The sequence below is a fragment of the Kogia breviceps genome, chromosome 12 (genome assembly GCF_026419965.1).
Source record: "Kogia breviceps isolate mKogBre1 chromosome 12, mKogBre1 haplotype 1, whole genome shotgun sequence".
NCBI lineage: Eukaryota > Metazoa > Chordata > Mammalia > Artiodactyla > Physeteridae > Kogia > Kogia breviceps.
Window position 1 is genome coordinate 93927460 of NC_081321.1, and position 5642 is coordinate 93933101.

The following is a 5642-nucleotide window of genomic DNA, read 5'->3' on the forward strand; positions in this document are numbered from 1 at the left end:
CTTGCAATCAGTTAGCAACTGCATCAGCTGCAAGTAATAGATATTGGAAGGATAGTGACCTAAAATGACATAAATTTATTATCTTGCGGTTCTGGAGTCAGAAGTCTGAAAGGGGTCTCAGCAGGCTAAAATCAAGGTATCCCCAGGCCTGCGTTCCTTCCTGAGGCTCTAAAGAAGGCTATTTCTTTCCCTTTTTCGGTTTCTAAACACTTCCTGCCTTCCTCTGACACTGACGCTTCAGCCTCTTTCATATCTAAGGACCCTTGTGATTACCTCGGCCCAATCAGATAATCCTAGTTAATCTCTTTATCTCATGGTCATCTGATTAGCAACATTAATTCCATCTGCAACCGTATTTCTCTTTGCCATGTGACAAGATATTCACAAGTCCTGGGGATCAGGAAGTAGACATCTTTGGTGGGGGGAGGAGGGCATTATTTTACTTACTATAGTCAGTATGGGTAAAATTTTCACACGTACTTGAAAAGAACGTCTATTCTGTAGTTGCTCTGTTAGGTCAAGTTTGTTTATCATTTTGTTCAGATGTTCTATACTCACGCTGAATTGTTTTTCTTCTGCTAGCCCTATACATTATTGAGATAGGTGTGTTCAAATATCCCACTACAATTACAGACTTGTCAACTTTTCCTTTGTTTCTGTCAATTTTTACTTTATGTAATTATGCTGTGTTAATACACACATACAAATTTATAATTGTTATATCTTCCTAAGAGACTGACTCTTTATCATCATGAAATGTGCCTTTTATCTCTAGTAGTGATTCTTGTCTTAAAGTCTACTTTGAACTAAGGATAGCTACACCAACCTTCTTTGAATTAGTGTTTGCATGGTATACATTTTTCTACCCTTTTAATTTCAACCTTTCTATAGACTTATTTTAAAGTCCAGTTCGACAATATTAATATTTTCACTGGAATAGTTATCTTTTAATATTTGATGTAATTACCCACTGACATTAAATTTAGGTTTAAATCAATCACCTCACTATTTTCTACTTATCCCTCCCTTTCTGGGTTCCTTTTTCCCCCCTTTTTGGGCCTTCTTTGGATTTTTATTATTCTATTTCTTTCTCCTGTGGTAACTGGTTAGTTACATATTCTTTCACAGTCTTTTTAGTGACTACCCTACGAAAATACAACATTGATCCTAGACTTGTTAAACTCTAATGCAAAATTAATACTTTTACTACTTCCAGGACCCTGCAAGGACATTAGACTATTTTAATCGCCTTTACCTCTTCCCACTTTTTAATTCTGTTGCTGCCATGAATTTCAAAGCTCACAGACATAATTTTTTTCCAGTCAATATTAAGTTAGATTTAGCCACAGATTCACCCTTTCCTTTGTTCTTCATTGGAACTTCCATACTTCCTTTCAGGACCTTTTTCCCTCCTCCCTAAAGAATTTCCTTTAGTCTGTCCTTTAAGAGAAGCTCTGTTGGTAACAAAACACTTGGATAATAGCTATCCTGTTTTTCCTTTGTCTGGAAACATCTTTATGTCATCCTTATTCTTGAAGGGTCTTCAATGAATATAGAATTCTAGGGTGGCAGTTATTTCCTTTCAGCACTTTGAAGATGTCATTTTATTGTCTTCCTTTTTCCATTCCTTCTATTGAGAAGTTAGCGGTTGTTCTGGTCATCCAGAAGGTAATGCATCTTTTCTCTCTGAGACCAACTAAGAATTTTTCTTTGTCTTTGATTTGCAGCTGTTTCACTATCAAAGTCCTAGTTATGGTATTCTTTGCATTTCTCACCCTTGAAGTTCCTTGAGACTCTTGAATCTCTGGCTTAATGTCTTTCAATGGTTTTTGGAAAATTCTCAGACATTGTCTATTCAAATATTATTGCTGCCTTATTTGCTCTCTCCATTTCTGGGGCTCCTTATATGTTAGACTTTTTCATTATGTCCCATATTAATCTTTTTGAAAAATATCCTTATTGGAGTATAATTGCTTTACAATGTTGTGTTAGTTTCTGATGTAAAAAAAGGGACTCAGCTATATGTATACATATATCCCCATATCCCCTCCCTCTTGAGCCTCCCTCCCCACCTCCCCCCACCCAGGTTGTTACAAAGCATCGAGCTGATCTCCCCGTGCTATGTGGCTGCTTCCCACTAGCCATCCATTTTACATTTGGTAGCGTATATATGTCAATGCTACTCTCTCACTTCGTCCCAGCTTCCCCTTCCCCCCATGTCCTCAAGTCCATTCTCTACGTCTGCGTCTTTATTCCTGTCCTGCCACTAGGTTCATCAGTACCGTTTTTTTAGATTCCATATATATGCATTAGCATGAGGTATTTGTTTTTCTCTTTCTGACTTACTTCACTCTGTATGACAGACTCTAGGTCCATCCACCTCATTACAAATAACTCAATTTCGTTCCTTTTTGTGGCTGAGTAATATTCCATTGTATATATGTGCCACATCTTGTTTATCCATTCATCTGTGGATGGACACTTAGGTTGCTTCCATGTCCTGGCTATTGTAAATAGTGCTGCAGTGAACATTGTGGTACATGTCTCTTTTCGAATCATGGTTTTCTCAGGCTATATGCCCAGGAGTGGGATTGCTGGGTCATGTGGTAATTCTATTTTTAGTTTTTTAAGGAACCTCTATACAGTTCTCCATAGTGGCTGTATCAATTTACATTCCCACCAACAGTGCAGGGGGGTTCCCTTTTCTTCACACCCTCTCCAGCATTTACTTTTTCTAGATTTTTTGATGATGGCCATTCTGATGGTGAGAAGTGATACCTCATTGAGGTTTTGATTTGCATTTCTCTAATGATTAGCGATGTTGAGCATCTTTTCATGTGTTTGTTGGCAATCCGCGTATGTCTTCTTTGGGAAAATGTCTATTTAGGTCTTCCGCCCATTTTTGAATTGGGTTGTTTGTTTTTTGATATTGAGCTGCATGAGCTGCTTGTATATTTTGGAGATTAATCCTTGTCAGTTGCTTCATTTGCAAATATCTTCTCCCATTCTGAGGGTTGTCTTTTTGTCTTGTTTATGGTTTCCTTTGCTGTGCAAAAGCTTTTAAGTTTCATTAGGTCCCATTTGTTTATTTTTGTTTTTATTTCCATTACTCTAGGAGGTGGGTCAAAAAAGATCTTGCTGTGTGTGATTTATGTCATCGACTGTTCTGCCTATGTTTTCCTCTAAGAGTTTTAGAGTGTCTGGCCTTACATTTACTTTTTTTAAAAAGATTTAATTTTACTTATTTTTGGCTGCGTTGAGTCTTCATTGCTGCACGTGGGCTTTCTGTATTTGCGGAGGGCAGGGGCTACTCTTCGTTGCAGTGAGTGGGCTTCTCCTTGCGGTGGCGTCTCTTTGTTGCAGAGCGCGGGCTGTAGGCACGTGGGCTCAGTAGTTGTGGCGCACGGGCTTAGTTGCTCCACGGCATGTGGGATCTTCCCAGGCCAAGGATCGAACCCATGTTCCCTGCACTGGCAGGCATATTCTTATCCACTGCGCCACCAGGGAAGTTCCTGGCCTTACATTTATGTCTTTAATCCATTCTGAATTTATTTTTGTGTATGGTGTTAGGAAGTGCTCTAATTTCATTCTTTTACATAGCTGTCCAGTTTCCCCAGCACCACTTATTGAAGAGGCTGTCTTTTCTCCACGGCATATTCTTGCCTCTCTTGTCAAAGATAAGGTGACCATATGTGCATGAGTTTATCCATATTAATCTTATGCTTTTTTTCCTGTACTTTCGTTCTTTCCCCTCAGTCTTTATTAAGTATCATTTCTTTTGAGGTCTCTCATAGAGTTCACAATTCCTTCTTCATCTGTGTCTGGGCTGCTGTTAGACTTATTGAGTTCATAAGTTCAGTTAATGTGTTTTTCAGTTCTAGAATTTTCATGTGATTATTTTTTTAGTTTACAGTTCTCTGTTGAAAGTCTATTTGTCATCTACATTCTTAGTTGTATTAATCATAATTATTTTCAAGCCTGGGTCTTATAGCTCCACTCTATGAATCTCCTATAGAGATCTTTCTAAAATTAGACTTTTAATTTTGAGATAATTATAAATTCACATTAAGTTGCAAGAAATAATAGAGAGATTTTATGTGCCCTTTATCCAGTTACCCCCAATGGTAATATCCTGCAAAACTATAATGCAATATCACAACTAAGATACCTACATAGAAACGATATTATTTCAATTTCCCCAGTTTTACTTGTACCTGTGTGTATATGTGTGCATGTGTGCCTGTGCGTGTGCCTATGTGTGTGTTTATTTACTTCCATGCAATTTTATAAGTATAGGTCTATTGGCCCTTAAAATTTTTTTTCTCTCGATTTCCAGTCATTCAGTTTTGTCTCCAGATGTGTCTGATAATTTCTTACTGAATGCCAAACCTTGTGTAACAAAAATATGTGAGTTTGGATGATGTTATCTTCCTCCAGAGAGACTTTACTTGCTGGAAAGGAAGAAACGCCCCTTGGAGATCTCTGCCCATGAATTTAAAATGAGAGTCAACACACCTCGGAGCCCTGTGCTTTTCCACATCTGCAGTCAGCTGTGCAGGTGCTGTCACGAAGCAGGTAGACAGCGGGATTTTACCAAGGTTGGACAGTGCCAGCTGAGCGGGACAGAGGGAGAGAGAGGGTGATTATAAGTAAATCAGTGCGAGATCGGATACACAAGGCATATCTGCCTGCAGCTTAATTTTGCTCAGTGGTAAGTAATTAAAAGCAATATTTTAAAACAAATCTGGATTCATTCTGGAGTAGAATGTGGAAAGAACAGGAGTTATACAGATTACTCGGTAGACTTGAAATACGGTTTTCCTATTTGAAGTGCTGCTTCCAGCTATACCCCCTGCTCCTTATGGGGTGAATTCCTCTTGTTGGAAGTTTGGGAAACTTTGGAAAAGTCTGAGAAAGCTGTTCTGCTGGTGTGACATGCCCCCATTACCCCTGAGTGGTCCCCTGGCATTTCACAGGGACCATCTAAGGTCCAACTAAGAGCAGTGACAATATTGCTGGAGCAGGAGGGTGGAGGTTGTGCCCCTAAGATGGGGGGCACAGGGGACCAGATCAAGACCTCTCAGTGACGGGGTGGGTGCCTGGAGGGGTGGGTGAGGGTAGCAGACCCTGTCGCCGAGAGTCAGTCTAGGGGCCACACGAGTCAGAGAAGTCCAGGTAGACCGTGGGGAGGGGACGGGTTGAAATACAATAGGGCCCTCCCTCTCCCCTACCCCATCTCCCCAGGACCCCAAGGGAGGCAACACTCTGGGGGTCCAGGCAAGTCACTCAGGCAGATTGGGGCTCAGGGAACAAGTCAGGGACCTGGTTCCCATAACTGGGGCACCAGGTGGGGATGAGGTGTTAGGAACGAGGTCAAAGCCCAGTTATCAAACTAGGACACTTTCCATGTGGGACCTGTGTTCTTTACATCCTTCCTGCATAAATCCTGGGAAAAGCGGTGTGTCTACACCTGGGACCTGGCAGAGCCTGGTTGGGGGGCACAGGTGGGTTTGGGTGAGGCTTTGGGGCACTAAGGTGGCGCCTGCTCTGGCTTTGCCTACTGCCCCGCCCCAAGTAGTAGCCACTTCATTCCCTTCCGTCACCCCCAGGGTAGCCCCGCCCTTGCAAGAAGAGCCTCAGAG